This window comes from Triturus cristatus, chromosome 10 (genome assembly GCF_964204655.1).
Source record: "Triturus cristatus chromosome 10, aTriCri1.1, whole genome shotgun sequence".
NCBI lineage: Eukaryota > Metazoa > Chordata > Amphibia > Caudata > Salamandridae > Triturus > Triturus cristatus.
In genome coordinates this window covers 869914142-869932318 of record NC_140593.1, presented here as the reverse complement: position 1 = coordinate 869932318, position 18177 = coordinate 869914142, and the positions used below count along the sequence as shown (strand labels likewise).

Below are 18177 nucleotides of genomic sequence, written 5' to 3'. Positions count from 1 at the left end.
TTGTTACATGAAGCGGTTGGTTATGGTGCCAACCCAGGACTGGTTTTCTTTGTCTGTCTACCAGATTTGGGCATTTGTAGATTTCTTCGCACTCCAGATGATTTTTCTAGATCAGTTTTTTTAATCTGTATGTAGATGAAGGAGGCTCAGCACTTACATTTCTTGTAAATATGCCTTCTTTAAAGCACACCATATTTTCTTCTATTGTTTTTGTTGCTTTGATTTGTATTTCCGTCACTCTTGACTCATAATAAGTTTAGCTTGCAGTATCAGCTTCTAGAGTCTGAGAATATGTAGACATTAGGTAGTTATTTAGCACACACACCAAAAAATAGCTCTATCACTTGAAATACTGCTAATATTTTTGTACGCAAGGCCACGCTGAGAGACAAGGACGAGACACAGTAATTTGTCATCCTTATTTTAAATGTGTATGAACTTTATCCCCACAGAAACATACAAAGGACTCCTTTCTGAGTGCGGTACTGTCTGCAATGCACTCTGCAGAGGGGCACAGTAGAAGAAATGTGGTGGTTGATAGTTGCCTACTGCATAAAGAGCATTAGAAAGGGATTTAAACACAGTGGTATGCCAGTATTTATAAGCAGTTGTAACGTGCATGGAGTTATGCACGGGTGTTTAAAATAATCACTTTCTTTGCAGTAAACAAGGTGGCCATGTCAATAGTGTGGGTATGTTTTTTCAAGTAAAATGTGATGAGGGTCCGCATTGTCGGCCTGAATGGCTTAACAAGCCATCCTGATCACTGGTGCACCAAAGGGATTAGAAAAGGTGGGGCCGGCATCAGACCCGCCGATAATATGCTGGTCCTGCCGGCACCCGACGACCAAAGGAGGCAGGCCTGTCGCGCACAGCAGTGACGCAACAGGCACGCCACCTCTCCCATTGGCGGGCCAGGTCATGACCCGGAAGTGAAAGGAATCACTTCTGGGTCACGCAAGTTGCCAGCCCCCACTGGGGAGCAGAGGAATCTTCCTCTTTGCCCTCCGCGCTCCCCAGCCTTGTCATGCGACCTCGCTAGGAGGTCGTAATTGTAATATTTGCTTTCTTTTCCAGGTCGAGCGATGATTATCACGTGCGGCGGAAGGGGTGAGTTTCTGTGCGTGGTACAAGGACCTTGGGGACGATCAGCGTGTCGGAGGCGTGTGCCTGCGCGGAGGAGAGAAGAAAGGAGTGGAGTGCTTCACTAGCGGGGAGCGAGTTGCAGCTCGGTTGGCGGCTCTACAGGCCAGGTAATCGTGCACGGTGGAGGTTAGCGCTCACCCACACGTTGACAACCCAGGAGTTTGTTAAAGAGTGCCCGGCTGCCCCAAGCGCCTTTAGCGCGTGTAGCATACGTTTGCAGAGTGATTCTAGCTCAAAGGTGAAGTACCTTAGATTTTCTTACCCTGACGATTAGGTGTTCAATCACGGGCCTTTCATTGTCACTGTTTGCTGAGTATAAAGTGTAGAAAGCTGCACAGCAGCTGTGTGCATATCGGAGCAATTGTGTTTCCTGCAGTGGGGTTGGGAATTGTTTTAAACTGCACACGTGTCACGGGTTTGTTAGCAGTGTAGATTATTAGCGGGAAGAGCGTTAGGGCACGTTTTTAAAGGCACTTTTTGTAAAGGGGAATAAATCTGCGGCCTGATGGTAAAGATCACTTTGCCATTCTCATGATTGCGTGTGCATTTCCCAATGTTTCTGCACCGTTAGCCCCATTTTAGTAGTGAATTCACGGGAGGACACACGGGAGTGTTGTTTATGTAGGAATTGCGCAACATTTAAAGTAGTGTGGAGTGTGTAAATGCCGATTTGTTTTCTCTTCTTGGGGAATGTTTTAAATGACTCTGGGCAATAGCTTGCGCGGGCAGCAGAATTAACTGAGACAGATCATTGTTACCAGATAAGCATATGGTCAGCTAAAGACATTTGAGATTGCAGCAGGTACTGTTTATTGAATCCAGGTACAGTGCTATATGCTGGGGCGGTCGCAGTACTAGTAGCGGCGCGCGACCCACGGGTGGTTCCCTATCAGGGTCAGAGTGCTGCACAGTATTGTATTAGATTTGAATTTTGTCGTGGTGTAACTTTAGACAAAAAAGGTACATAGGCCTAGCATTGTAGACGCGGTGCTAGTACAGGGGAAGGAAGTGACAATGTCAGGTAAAATGAAGCGGGCGACAAGCGCTCTCGCATGGAATGTATGATGGAAATGATGATGAGAAAGATGACTACCATGGACAAGAGATTGAAAAAGGTAGATAGATTGGGGCAAAATATGGCAGACCTCAGGGAGAGGGTTGAGGGTCAGGAGGGGACGTTAGAAAGGCCTAAGCGCACCATAGTACCCCCAAAGCCCAGAGGTGAATTGGAGCCCATGCCTAAGCGAGTTAGGCCCAGAAAGAATGGGACTAAGGTTAAAACCACGGCTCCAGTGTCACAACCCAAGGATGGGGAGGTTCCTGGGCCGTGAGGGGTGGTCCCGCTGGGGGGAGTCCCTTTGAGTGCCCCGGCCCCAACAATGCTAGTGAGGGTGGTACCTTTGGGAGAACCATTGCTTGAGCCATTACTGGTCGTCCCGGCAGGCGCAGTCCCGCTAACCATCACGCCACAGGGCACAGGGATGCCAGATAGTGGGGTCCCTAAAGATAGTCCAGCAGGCATTAATCCGGTTCGAACAGATTTGGTGGCGCATTTAGCGGCAGTTCTGCCTTGGTTGGGGAAAGCAGGGATTTTGTCGCCAACAGTTGGGGGGAAGGGCATGCAGGGGGACCCTGAGGCAGAAGCAAGGAGGTTGATTTCCCAGTTTGTGGTAACACCAGGAGGGCCACTAGGAACAGGGCAGGCACCTCCTTCTCTTTCTTGTCCCATCAATGGGGTTGCACCAGTGGACGTCAACAAGAAGTACCGGTACCTGCTGGAGTGACCGCAGCAGGTAAGCAGGAGACTCTGCCAATGCTGGGAGTGGTAGAATCCTGTACCGGGAGGGAGAACGTGGCTAGGCATGTGTCACGCGAGTTGAAGGAACTCATTTGGTCAGGGTGCTATGTTAGCATGTTTTCTCTGCTAGTAGATGAAAGGGAGAGAGAGGAAGCCAAGAAATAGAAAGACTGGATGCTCCCCAGAGAATGGGCAAGCGAGTTGTTAAGATTCAGAGTAGAGGAGAACTTAAACAATTAGATCACGGGTTTTTCAGTATTGACGGCAGTAATGGTGGAACGTTTCCCTAACATATAGGCAGGGATGGCATGTTACCAGACTCATATTACCATGGCTCATGACAAATATGGGGGATGGGGGTGGAAACACTATGACATCAACTTCAGGAGGACGAAGGCATCTGATCCTGCGCTATCTTGGAACATGGTCGACACGATCTCTTGGTTTGATCAGTTTGGCGCACCACAGACCAATTTTCAGTTTAACACAACGCAGGCGAACAGGGGACAGGCAACTCCAGCGTTTCAGCCTTATCAGCCTTATCAGCCCTTTCGGCCTGCGCAGAACACAGGCCCTGCCCATGGCTCAGGTGGTGGAGAGGGGCGGAGAGGGGACATGTTGGGATTTTAACAGAAGAACATGCACTAGGGTGGCAGGTACATGTAAGTTTAAACATGCCTGCTCTATCTGCGCAAATCCTTCCCACCCAGAATCCAAGAGTTTCAAAAAATCTAGGGATAAAGGCAAGAGAAAGCAGGATTGATGGCAGGGCGCACCAAGTCACACATTCCCCCATTGACATCACAGCTATGACGCTGTGGCTAAACAGATACCGCTGTCATGACACTGCTAGGACACTGCAAGAAGGTTTCACATATGGGTTTAGGATTCCTGCCCCAGGTTATGTCAGGATGCCTGAATGCAAAAATCAATTGTCAGTAAGGACCAACCCAGGAGTGGCGGCGAATAAAATTGCTAAAGAGCTATGCCTGGGCAGGATAGTGGGCCCGTTTGATCGCATTCCGGTGCATAATTTTGTTTGTTCACCACTGGGTGTTGTCCCCAAAAAAGAGGAGGGGGAGTTCCGGTTGATCCATAACCTTTCCGCACCTAGAGGTAACTCACTAAACGATGCCATCAGTGAGGAAAGTTGTAGTGTGAAATACGCTTCATTTGATCAGGCCGTGGAAATGCTTAGGGCGCTGGGCCCTGGCGCTTTGCTGGCAAAGTCTGATATTGAATCAGCCTTCCGTCTTTTACCGGTTCACCCAGAGGACCTTCACCTGCTAGGCTTCAAGTTTCAAGACAAATTCTACATAGATAGGTGTATGCCCATGGGTTGCTCGGTCTTCCGCACCTATTTTGAAAAGTTCAGTTCATTTTTGGAATGGGTTTTTAGACGTGTGACCGGGCACCAGTCTGTCATGCACTATCTAGATGACTTTCTTATCCTGGGGTCGGCGGGCTCTCAGAAGTGTGCGTGGGCACTGCAGGAATTCTGCACACTCATATGTGCTTTTGGAGTTCCCCTGGCGCCGGGAAAGACAGTGGGACCAACGACAAAGATAGAATTCTTAGGTACTGAGCTAGATTCTGTTCAAGGGTGTTTCCGCTTGCCGGAAGATAAGATTCAGAAATTCAAGACAACCTTACAGCAATGCTTAGCTAAGGATAAGGTTACTTTGCATCAGTTGCAGCAAACGGTAGGACAGTTGAACTTTGCCCTTAGAGTGATTCCAATGGCACGCCCATTCTCCCGCTCTATCGCCCAAGCCATGATCGGGATTCAAGAAAAACATCATCACATCCGGCTGTCGGCTGAGGTCAAGCAGGACATGCGGATTTGGATGGCATTCCTGCAGGACTTCAACGGCAGGGTGCTCTGGCCCAGTCCACCCACTACCTCTGCAGAGTTAGGTTTATGGACTGACGCTGCAGGTAGTGTGGGATTTGGCACCATACTTGGCAATGAGTGGGTGGTGCACAGGTGGCCAGACGCATGGGTGCAGAATGGTCTAACGGCTAACATTGGCTTCTTAGAATTGTTTCCTATCTGGGTCGCCTTATCGGTATGGCCGGACAGGCTGCGTAACCAATCAGTGGTATTTTGGTCTGACAACATGACTGTGGTGGAATGCATCAATCAGCAGGCTGCGAGATGTAAGATGATCCACCGCCTGTTAAAAGAGATTGTCCTGTTGTGTATGAAGGAGAATATACTGTTTAAGGCTAAACATGTCCCAGGTGTGTTGAATAATGCTGCTGATGCACTCTCTCGCTTCAAGATGCAGGTCTTCAGAACACACCTCCCTTCTGCAGAAGTGAACCCAACACCCTTCCCAGAAGTACTTTGGCTGATTGGTGCCCCCAACTACCGAACCTCGTGGCAGCTAGCCTAGCTCCCAGGACCAAAAAAGACTATGAGGGGGCGTTTTGGGCATATTGCACTTTCTTGGGGAAGGATTGGGTGGAAGATTGGCACACCCCAAGGGCATTGCTACGTTACTTAGGCGTATTACATGATGAGGGATGCTAAGTGGCTGCAGCCAGGCGACACGTGGCAGTGATATCTTTCTTCGCCCGAGCCAGGGACAAGGGGGATCCCACTGATAGCTTAACAGTCAGGAAGGCTTTAAAAGGTTGGCAGCGCCTCCAGGGGACAACACCCGATTCAAGGTGTCGAATAGGAATGGAACTACTAGCCGCCCTACTGGGGCCACTTGACACTGTCTGCATGACAAAAGGGGAAGCTTTATTATTCAGGGCGGCCTTTTCACTAGCCTTTCATGGCGCATTACACATTGGGGAATTGGTTGCCCAGAATAAGCAGGATGCACAGGGTGGTTTACAGTTAGACCATGTAAAAATTCATGGCGATGCCCTACTAATATTCATTAAAAAGTGCAAAACCAACCAAGAGGCCCATGGTGAGGGGTTAGTTTTGCATGGAGCAAATGGCAATCCATGCTGCCCGGTAGCACAAGTGGAAGCCTTTTTGGGGCAGAGATCTTCTATAAGGTGTGGGACTCTATTAATCCATGCAGACGGTACACCTCTCACCCGGTTTCAGTTTAAGAGAGTCATGGACATGGCAATTAAACAGACAGGTTTAGATCCTGCGCGCTTTAGAACTCATTCGTTTAGAATAAGGGCTGCGACTGAGGCAACGACGAGGGGGTTACACAGCAGCAATGTCAAGATAATTGGGAGGTGGTCCTCCAATTGTTACAAAGGTTATGTGCGGCTGCACATGTTGTAAGTGGGCCGTGTGCACTGTACTGATGTCTGTCTTTCTGCTTAATCTCTACAGTTTCTCGAACCTGACACGCAGAGGGGAAACTGGCGTCGGAACATCCACAACGAACAAAGGAAGGACATGCACCTCTGCCAGCGTCAGGAACACAGGTGGTTTGGATTATTGGCCATTCCTATGTGACACGTTTGAAGGCATTTTTCTGTTCAGGGAACTACATACACAGGGCAGAGCAGGATGGTTTAAAAGTCTCATTCCATGGGAGAGGGGGCCTTTGTTTGAGTCAATGCAGGGGTTTTATAGGGGATTTGCTGAGTAAAAGGGGTCCCAGTCCGGATATCATTATCTTACACCTGGGAGGGAATAATTTGGTGAATCTGGGTAGAAGAGGGCAGGTGGAATCCATAATCACAGAAGTGGGTTGGTTAGCAAAAAGCATGCCAGGGATGCACCATCGCATGGTCGCAAATGGTACCTAGATGTCATTGGAGGGGGGGGGGGAGTCTGTAAGGGCACTGAACCACTCGGTAAGACGTATCAACAACAAGATTGAGAGGTTGTTTAGGTATCCTCAATTGCAGACTATCGCCCATGGGTGTATCAGGGGGGACCCGTGCTTCTTAAAAGACGGTGTCCATTTATCAACTGTGGGGAATGCAATCCTCTTGGAGAACCTGCTGGCGTGGTTGGTGGGCTTGAAAAGCACGGCATGACCTCCTAGTTAGCGTGAAGGTAGGGGAGGCCAGATAGTCGGGCAACTATGCTGGCCTGTGGCGGTAAAGTCATGATTGGTGAGCAGTACATTTAAGGTCCTTAGGGGGCGGCGCGATTCTTGAATGGGGTCGCCCAAGGGGGAGGGACAAGTCGTCCCGCCTAGAACTCTCCAGGGGCAGTTACAGACGTTGTGGCTGTATGGGTGCGGGGGAGGGGGAGTTACGCTTTTCCTAGGCTGGTTGGCCACCCCGCACGCGCACAATGGCGCCAGTAAAGGGCGCAGAACTGCAAGGGCCCCCGATGGAGATAGTAGCATACGGGGGTAACTGGGGGGGGAGTACCCTCATGGTGAACGGGCCCTCTGCACATGCGCACTCAGGCGGGAGGGCGGGGTTTAATTGTTAAGGATCTGACACCAGTTATTGACCTTGCCGTAGGCTCAAACATGGATACGCAGAAAATGATTGCCATTATGATTATGAATGATGTTATGCTTAGATTCGAATAGGAATAACTTGTATTAGAGTTATGTTAAGGATAGCCATCTGATATCTGTACATATCAAATGTAATCAAATGTCAATTATATGATTATCTGCGTAAATTTTGTAAAAATGTGTTAATATTCTTTGTTTGATTAATTTTGTTACTAAATACGGCCGGGGGTTATCTACGGCCCCCTTTTCCAACTAAACTCTTGTTCTTGATATTCTGTGGGTCTGGACAAGGGAGGAGGGGGTATCGGTAGTACCAGGCCATATAGAAAAGGTGGGGCAGGCATCGGACCCGCTGATAATATGGTGGTCCTGCCGGCCTCCGACGACCAAAGGAGGCGGGCCTGTCGTGCACAGCAGTGACGCGACAGGCACGCCACCTCTCCCATTGGCGGGCCAGGTCGTGACCCGGAAGTGAAAGGAATCACTTCTGGGTCACGCAAGTTGCCAGCCCCCACCCCTCTGAGGGGCGAGTACTTGCCAATAAAAGGCTGAGGAGCAGAGTAATCTTCCTTTTTGCCCTCCGCGCTTCCCAGCCTTGTCGTGCGACCTCGCTAGGAGGTCATAATTGTAATATTTGCCCACCCACCATCCCCTAGAGCAAAGGTTGTGTTGTGTACGATTGTCTTTTTTTTTTTTCATTTCAGGTTGTGATGTGTAAATATCTTGTTTTTTCCCATTTTTAAGGTGAAATTGTTGTATTTTAGTGCGATCCCGTGGTCAGGCGTTAAGGTCATTATTGGTGAGCAGTAAATTTAAGGTCCTTAGGGGGCGGCGCCATTCTTGAATGAGGTCGCCCAAGGGGGAGGGACAAGTCGTCCCTCCTAGAACTATCCAGGGGCAGTTACAGCCGTTGTGGCTGTATAGGTGTGGGAGAGAGGGGAGTTACGCTTTTCCTAGGCTGGTTGGCCACCCCGCATGTTCACAATGGCGCCAGTAAAGGGCGCAGAACTGCAAGGGCCCCCGATGGAGATAATATACAGAGCGTACGAGGGTAACTGGGGGGGAAGTACCCTCACGGTGAACGGGCCCTCTGCGCATGTGCACTCAGGTGGGAGGGCGGGGTTTAATTGATAAGGATCTGACACCAGTTATTGACCTTGCCGTAGGCTCAAACATGGATACGCAGAAAATTATTGCCATTATGATTATGAATGATGTTATGCTTAGATTCGGATAGGAATAACTTATATTAGAGTTATGTTAAGGATAGCCATCTGATATCTGTACATATCAAATGTAATCACATGTCAATTATATGATTATCTGCGTAAATTTTGTACAAATTTGTTAATATTAATTGTTTGATTAATTTTGTTAATAAATACGGCCGGGGGTTATCTACGACCCCCTTTTCCAACTAAACTCTTGTTCGTGATATTCTGTGGGTCTGCACAAGGGAGGAGGGGGATATAGGTTGTACCAGGCAATAAGTGACATGCGTTCTACTCCTGTGTCCAGGACAGAAAAGTACCCCAAATATGCACTCTCTGGTGGCCCCGGGGTCTTCTTCAGGCAGAATATATTTTCAGGATCACCGATTTCAGTGTTGATTTTACCTCACGAGTAGACCAACTGTGTCCTTATCTGAAAATATCTTTGACTCTCCACCAGGACGTGATTATTGTGCACATTTAGCACACTTAGCATTTTTAACCAAAAGTGAGAATGTGTGCAACTCACAGAGGACGCTTATACTTTACTTTCAAATGCTTTGGTCATAGACTCAGAAAATAAAACAATCTTTGCTATGTTGCATTTCTGTTTGCCAAAGATGTAACATATTTTCCTCAATCGCACGATTTATAGAATTAAAATAGTGAGTATGAAAATGGGCGCACCTTTATGTTTGGTTACCGCACTTATGTATTGCACATCGCACACTTTATAGTGTGAGGAGTGACAGTTACAAAATGAAGTAAACCAGTAGAGAGGGGCTAGAGGAGAGGGGCGAGGATCGACCGAAAACACATGATGAAAGCGCTTGTGTTTTGAGCCGATCCTTGTTAGTTTGCAAGCAATTAACGAGGATCAGCTGAAAACAGAAGCGCTATTTACACAAACACACACCATTTCCCCCCTTTAAGAGTTGTTATGTTGGGGACTCCTTTCCTTACACAGGCCCCGGGGAAGTTCATGGATCCTTCCTTTTCCTCTTCCCCCTCGTCAATGGCTGGGCTGTGTGAGTGAAAGTGGGAAGGCTGGTATTGGGCAGCTGCAAAAGCACTGGCTGCAGCAGGAAGAGAGGCAGCGATGTGTGTGCTGTAGAGGTGGGGACGGAGTAAGGGAGGGTGGGGATTGGCCCAATATGGAATAAAAAGGCACACACCATTAATCAGACACGCCCTGCTAAGCTAAGAAAATGAAGCACAGCAGCGGACAAAGTAACTTTTTTTTTTTTTTAATTGATTTTTGAAACGACAACGCAATGGATTTTGGAAGAAATAGCACCTGCAGTAAAGTAGATGGCAAAATAAGCGGAAACAGAAGAGGACAGTAAAAAAGCAGCGACGGCTGAAGGCATGAAAAACAGGAAACATGCAACAGGAGATAAAGAAGGCATGCGTAACTACAGTGTACTTTGCCGGTGCTCCTCTGCCTTGAAAGGAAGTGAGGTATCGGCTGCGGGAACGAGGCAGGCAGCTGCAAAGAAGAGTGATGCTGGAATAAACCAACGGTAAGTAGGAGGTGGGAATAGAGTTGTTTAATTGATGAAAACAGGTCTTGCTGATAACGCATGCGCCTTGACAAGCTCACCCTTAAAAGGCATCATAATAACTAAAGTGGTCACAATTATATTGTTCTGTGTCATCATAGTAAAACAAAGTGCTAGTGCAGGGTAACCCAAAAAGGTCATGAAAGATTGCCTAACACCTGGGCCATTTAACACATTTTGAACAGGGATTAGGTAGGATTAGGTTGTAGAAGCCTTTCTCCAGATGTTGAACTATCTCGCAAAGTGCAAGTGCAGTGAATAATAGCAGCAGAATATTTGTTAAAAAGGTGCCATCTAACCAACATGCATAACACTAAATTCCCAGACACCTGTTGAGAAGCACAATAAATAATAGCGGCAAATCGTCTGTTGGAAGGTGCCATCTGACGAACGTGCAACAGTAAAATCCAGACATCTGTTGAGAAACACACAGGGTTCGATAGTAATAAGCAGTGTTGCATGTGGAAAGAACCCTTTGACAGCAGTAGATGATAATAATAGTAATTTGCCTATTTGGAGTTCCGTCAGAATACATTTTATGACAGAGCTGCTGACTCTATGTAGTGAATCAGCCACTTTTGTGGTCTGACACCCTATGATGACCCTCAATCACCACCATTCTGTACTGACTTAAGTTTGTTCTGCCTTTTAGTGGAATAGTCTTTCCAAGAATAGAAGGTATGGGATGTTGAGGTGCAGTCTTGTGGGCATTGGTGCACACATGTGCTCAATGTTGTATACTGAGGGATTAAGTGTATAATGTTATTTGGGTTAGGTTAATTATGACTTTGACCTATTTGCTTTGACGTGGTCTAATGTAATTATGCCTTCTGACTTTACCTTGCTTCAAACTTTTCTGTGTGCACAGTGGTGCTTGTAAGTTGTGTGGATGAGAATTATCGGTGCTCCTTTGACATGGTCTCATGTCATCTTGCTTTTCAATTCCATCTTGCTTTGGGCCTTTGTGTGCATGGCTTAACTAACTCTGAAGCCATTTTCTGTGCCTGCACGAAGCTGCAAAGTGGGTAGGGCATGGTCTGCTCTTTCCTCCTGTTTTTCGCATTTTACTGACTAGAGAGAACTGGTTCTTATCAGATGAATGTACATGGTTTGACTTTTAGTCATAACAGGGGCCTGATCAACCCTTTGCTGTGACCTTGAAGCAAGCTGGTGCGGGCTCTCATGAGAACTAGGGGGCGTGGCTTGCTAGAAGCTTCGCTGTGTTTTGAATGCGTATTAAAAAGGGGAGTCTACACTGGCTCGGTGGAAGTTCATCCGTGGAGCAGACGTGTTGTCACGGAAAAGTGGTGTCACCTCTGAGCTTTCACCCGGTTCAAGCAATGGACTCCCCTTGAGCAAAGCGGGGTGAAATGATGGAGCATTAGGTGAGGTGTCTCTGATACTAACTGTCTCTTGATTCTTTTCTGAATTCTTTCCTTTCCTTCTTATTTTCTGATTCTTATATCCATACATATATATATTTCTCATATATATATTTGCCTTGATTGTATGTTCAATCATATTATTGATATGTTAGAATCTAATATGTTAGGTGCATTTGGCTTACTGTGTGGTGCTATTTACTAATAAATACATCCCAGATATACCAATTTGTCTTTTCCTTGTAGCAGGAGGTGTGGACTCTTCTTGACCAAGTATTCTGTTGTAGAAGGATGGGTGAATTCCCTTCTAGCAGGTAATTGTGTTATAGGAAGTTGGTGCTATTCCTCACAAGTGATGGGCAAATTATTGTTTTCTTGCCTTGCCTTTGGGGGAGTGTTGAAAGTTTGCCCACCTTAGGAAGTGCTGTGTATATGTTATATTCCATAAGTTTGGAACTGATATTCTCTCCCTGGGAAAGTGACTGTAAATTCCTTGGTCCAGGGGAGATCTAAGGTTTGTCATTACACTCTACGATCCGGGGGTCCCACCCAGCTGTGCCGAGCCAGCTGAGGGCAAACCAGGGTAGGAGCAGAGTTCCCCAGTAACACCCCTGGGTGACTGAGCCTGTTAAGTGCAAGGGCGATGAATTTAGTCAGTAGGTTGTTTAAAGAGGTGCAGTCTATGTTAAGAGACGGGATGATGGCCTTCTGACACGAAAGGACTCCCAGATAGTTCCACTCTCTCCTTAGTCTGGATTTATGCACGTCCCGCAAAGCAGAGCAGAGGCTCACAAAATGTTCAGGGGATTCCTTGCACTGGTCACACCCACTGCATAATATTCATTTCTGGGGTTGGTGCCAACTAGCAAGGTGTTTCAGAAATGGCCCCTTCCCTAGCCTTAGGTCCATAAATTTTGCCTTCAGGCTGTTGGTGTCCATACAGGCAAGATAGTTTGCAGGGGATGTTGGTTGATAGGTATTAATGACTGCCCAGACATACTTACGTCGGGTTGTAATGGTCCTATCAGAGTGAAATGACCAGAAGCGGACACTTGTTTAAATCCCAGTTTGAAGAGGTGATGGCTAAGGTTGGAGTCCCAGAGTTCCTTAAAAGCCAGAAGGTGTTTAGAGTCCCCAAGATACTGGTAGTGCACTTGACTTGGGCCACTGGTGTTGATTTCGGCCTACAATAATACCTCTAAGTATCCACCCCGGCCACTCATAGTTTATGGCACAGGTTGAGATAGGCACCAACACTTACTGCCCTCTGGTCAGAAAGGCCCAGTTCCAGCCTAATCTGGGCAGCGGAATAAGAACTGGGCTGGCAAAGAAAACATTTGAATATCCTTGTAGTATGTTTATTTAATAAGCTCCAGTTTTTGACCAGTAAGATTTTGCTGCCATGGGACAGTGTGGGTGAGATTTTAGCTCTCATAACTTCCAAAAGGGGGAAGTGGCTTGGCCCTAAAAGTAACATTGATCATTTTGAAAAGGTCCCCTGCAGAGTAAGAGCCTTTGCTTCAACTTCCTTCCGTTGTCTTACGAAGGAGCCGCTAGCATTTGTTCTTTTTTTCTTAAAGGAGAAACCAAGTGCAACAGAAAACAAAAAGTGAATTAAAGCATGTCTTATGACCATTAGTCAAAAATACAGCAAATCATAAATACATTATTATTCAGCCTGGAATTCCTAAAAACTAAGATTACCACACCATGTCGCATTACTAATATAAAAACACATCTTCCCATGAGCAAGTGCAATTATATTATACAATACATTTTATTATTCATTATCCTCAAAATCTAAAACTCTTAAAGTGCACCTCCGGTTAGCAGCATACTGATTTCTAAATCACCACAATACTTTTACCTAGATCAATACAGTCCAATTACATTAAATATAAAATATTTTGATCACCACTAGTAAACCACATGTTATTAAAGTGCATATAGAGTTAGCAGCATGCTCATTACTAAAGTGCAGAGGTGCAATTACATAAAGTAATACCGTCGCATTGTAATAAAATGAATACATATATAAAATACGAAGAGAAATTTGCCCATATCACCCTAAATCTTACAGTAGTTCACAACCTTTTGGCACATCCTATTGATCCAATAACCTATCGACAGTTGTATATTTGTTTTACAATTCTGTAAAATCAGTGACCTTGCCACTGTTACAGATATTAATATAAAATACTGCTGTTTTAAAAAAAAACATTTACCTCCCCTGAGGAACCAAACAAAACCAACATACAGGATGGAGCAAATGTGAAAGACATACAATGACTAATATATGTAAAACCATTTTTCCAAAATTGCAATAGGTAAAAGCACTCAAAAAAGTATGCACCCAGCCACCTTCTTACTACCTGTAACATCCAAAGCATTGGTCAGACATTGCTGGATGCATTTTGTGTAATCTCAATGGTGTATAATATGTCATCCATCCAGATAAAAAGGTCACCATTTTAAAATTAGTGCCTCACAAAGCTCTGTGACCAATCTGCTGCCACTCTTTCATATTAAATTTATTTTACATCCTGTCAAAGTATGAATTTTTTTTAGCCGTCCTATACTGTTTTTTTCATTAGCCTTCTGATGTAGTAAAATATACCAGGATCCCACACCAACCATCCTATTGCCCATTTGCCTGGTAATCTGGTGTGCAGCTTCAGTCAGCATTGCATAATTACTTTTGAGAAAATTAGCTACCTGATGGAAACTCATCTGCACGGCACTACTTTGATTACCGCCTTGTGCCACTATTGCTTCCTATGGGATTAATCTATCATGATTGGAAAAATCCCCAAGCTGAACATACCTAGGTCTTGCCAAAAGTGAAATAGCCCTTTAGACAATATTAAGCCCCCCACCACACAGTCTTCAATAGAGGTATGGGCATGGTGTGCTGGTATATCTCGAGATTTTAAAGAACAGCTGAATTTGTACTGAGAACACTAATAAAGCCTTATTTCTAGTTCTTTTCTGAAGTTTTGCTGATCGTAAAAAAACCTGTTATTTTAATTGCACTCTCCTTTAACATAAGATTTAATAAGAAATTATCATAGACCGATATTGTTTCACCTAGTTGAATTGTCAGATGAACGAAAGAAGCCTGAAGGTATGTTGCAAAGTGTAATAGTGCCATCCCCCCAAACACTGCGTCTGATTGAAGTGTAGTTAATTTTACCCTGGGTTGCTTGTTGTTCCATACAAACAACCGGATCATTGCATCCAAATCTATAAAATACGTACTGGAAATTTTTAGGGTGGGATTAATAAAAAGGAATACAAACAATGGGAGGAGACATTTTTATCATGGAAATCCACTCCATTAATGATAAGTGCAAAAGGGTCCATTAAGCTGATAGTTAATTGACCTTCACCAGTTTACTTCCATAATTCAACCAAACAATTAAGCATATTCACTGGTTACAAAAATGGCAAGATATCTAATGGGATGTGGTGATACGTACTGTAGATAGATCGGGATCTCAGAAAAATTTCCGACTTAGCTTGCTTTACTCTGTATCCCTCAATTTGTGTAAATTTCTGAATTTCATTCAGTGCATTCTGTATGTTGGAACAATCAGTTTTGAGATATAAAATTATATTGTCTATGAACAATTGAATTTTTGCCTTTCTGCTAATGGAGATATAAACAGAGGATTAGTGTGAATTTTTGCCACAAGACGTTCAATAAAAACGGAAAGCAAGGAGTGGCATAGTGGGCATCCCTGTTGAGTACCCAGGTTGATATTGACAATCCAGCTTCATCCCTATTAATAATAATTTTGGCCTCTGCCTGATTTTATACTTCTTTCAGCATACCAATCTACTGAAGTGGAAATCCAAACTTTTCCAAAATTAATAACAAAGCACGCCAATCTACCAGGTCAACAGCCTTTTTGGCATCCATCATGAGTATTGCAATCTAGACCTGAGTAGCTGAAAGGTAATCAATAGCTTGAATTAAAACCTTAGGGGCTCATTACGATGGTGGGCAGACTCAGTCTGCCTGCCATCGTTGCGGTGTCTGGGGCCGCCCGTCAGACATACGGACATGCGGCGGTCCCACCACTGCGATTAGGATTCGCCCGCCATCCTGGCAGGTGCATCCAGGGCTTTAACATTGCGGACGGTGCTGCTGGCTGCAGCACCGTACGCAATGCTAAAATGCCATGCTGTGCATTTCCCTGCACTACGTGGCAGGCAACACGCTGTGCCTGCCACGCATTGCAGGGAAATCCCAGTGCACCCCCAACACAGAGGGGGCCCCAATGGGCCTCTGAATCCAGCCTCTGCATGTGTTTGACCACTGCAAAAAGACAGGCGGAAAGGGATATCCTAATCCCTACAGCGGTGCCTGCAAGGCACTACCGCAATTCTAGCCTGTGTTTTGGTTCCACAAGTGGGCGGAAAAGGACCGCCTTGTGGAACCATGTCCGTCTGGGACAGATTGGGATTCCCCCCGCCATCCTAATTCGGCGGTGTGAATTTCCTGTGAGATGGCAAAAGGACCGCCGGCCCGGCGGTGGCCGTCCTTTCGCCATCCTAATGACCCCATAAGTTTTAGTTGCCATTAGCCTCTCAGACAGGAACCCATTTTGATCAATATGAACCCACCCGTAAGACACATGGAGCAATTCTTCTCACATACACTTTCATAAATAATTTAAAGTCCAAATTTAACAGAGTGATAGGGTGATAAGAATTAGGATCTTGCGGATCTTTATGCTTTTGAAGAAAAAGTATCAGAACTGACTACTTAAATTTTTTTAGGAACACTAATCCGCCCTTTCATTTAATTAAAAAGTTTCGTTAAAAAAGGAAGTAATTCATCCTGAAAGGCTTTATAGTCCTCCACCAGGATCCTGTCGCTTCTACTGGCCTTAGCATTAGGCATACATTTTAATACCAGAACAATTTCTGACAGTCCTATGAAATTGTTCAGTGTTCTATTGTACACCCTACAAAGTTGGGGCAATTGAAGAAATTCAAAACATAAAGTCACTTCTCATTCCTCTATTACTTGTATTTCTGTATAGATTTTTTCTAAAATGGGTAAGAAAAATATCTGCAATTTTATGTTTATCCTCTTCTTATTGACCTGTAATTGGATCTCTAAGCTGATTTATTATTTGTCTGCTTTTCTGAGTGTTCGTAGTCCATGCCATAAATCTACCAATATCCTGATTTTCTTCATTAAGCTTGTGTTGGTATGCTTTACTGCTCGTAATCTCTTCTAATACAAACAACATTTTTTTAAATATTCCTTGGTCTTTGTTAATTCTTGGTGCCATACCTTAAAACTCTGCTCCCCTGTTAAAGTCAAATTTACTTCTTGCCTGGCTTTTTCAACTGCCACCTGCAAACCCTCAATTTTGTGTAAACGCGGTCTACTTAATCTAGCTTTACATGAAATAACATGTCCCTTGAATTCGGCTTTAAATGCCTCCCAAACCATGAAGATTGGAGCTGTATTTTCATTAAATTGTAAAAATTCCAGTGCCAACGTTCTTGTTCCCCTTCGCCAGGTCAAATCTTCTAAAAAGGGTTTATCAAACTACCACCTCGATTTCTTTCTCACAGCAATGCCTGGGGTTAATGTAAAAGAGACTGTAGAGTTGTCTGATTAAGGATTGGCAAATATCTCCAAATATCTCCATCTTACCCCTAGCCAGCAACTTATCCACTAAAATAAAAATCTAATCTTAATGTAGTCGTATATCTAGAAAAATAGCAGATAAACTGGGAGAATCCGTGATGCCTCAACCCCCATGTATCAGTTAATGCACCATCTATTTGTATGGCATTTATTAACTTAGCAGTTTTTGGCTTCAGTAGTCGCTTTGCTTTGTTGGCAGTGTCAAGTGCCAAATCTTGTATATAATTAAAATTGCCCCCGATAATTAGTACAGCTTTTGAATTCATGACTAAATCATAAATTTGCTCTAATGCTTTGGTTTTATCTACAATCCACCTTAACCTTAATCCATCGCCATCTCTGCATCCCATCCCAAATTACTTCCTTAACATGTCAGTCAACCTAACAGAATCCCCATCGCACGTACCGTTGCACTAGCTGAAGAGAAAAATGCATGTGCATATTTTTTTGGCAGACATGTCTTGAGTGTATTAGTCTTAAAATGGGTTTCCTGCTAAAATTACTTTGAGGGGAAAAAGATGCTAGCCATTTAAGAAGTGTGCCACTTTTACGTCGATTCAACAAATCATTCACATTACATGTAATTATTTTTATTTTTTTTGTCATTTATTTTGTCCTCCCTGTCTTATGTCTGGGCCATCTCTTACTACAATCTCCCCCCTTTTCCCTGTAATATTTCCAGGATATATCATACATGATTTGTTCTTGTCTTGCTCATTTTTTCATCCCCCTCCACCCTGACCCTTGCCCACCCACCCCACTCCCCAAGGCTGGGGGACCCCCCACCTGCCAGCCCCACACCTTCCCTCTACCAGTTGGTACCATGGTTGGGCACCTGAGCCCAAGACATAACCCCTCACTAGAAGTTATTTAATTTTTTTTCAAAAAAGCTCCTATATTCTCATGTATGCTCTAGCTAATTTAGACAAAAAAAATCACATCTTGTGGACAAATGAAATTACCCATTTAGCAATAAGTTGAGTTTGGCTTGCTGGACCACAGAT

At 44.9% G+C, this 18177-nt stretch overlaps 1 protein-coding gene across 3 annotated transcripts in view; it reads right to left on the bottom strand.

Moving 5' to 3' along the window:
• LOC146796136 (GTPase IMAP family member 8-like) overlaps positions 1-18177 on the bottom strand; it is a 132550-nt gene that overhangs the window by 33044 nt on the left and 81329 nt on the right. The window lies entirely within an intron of this gene.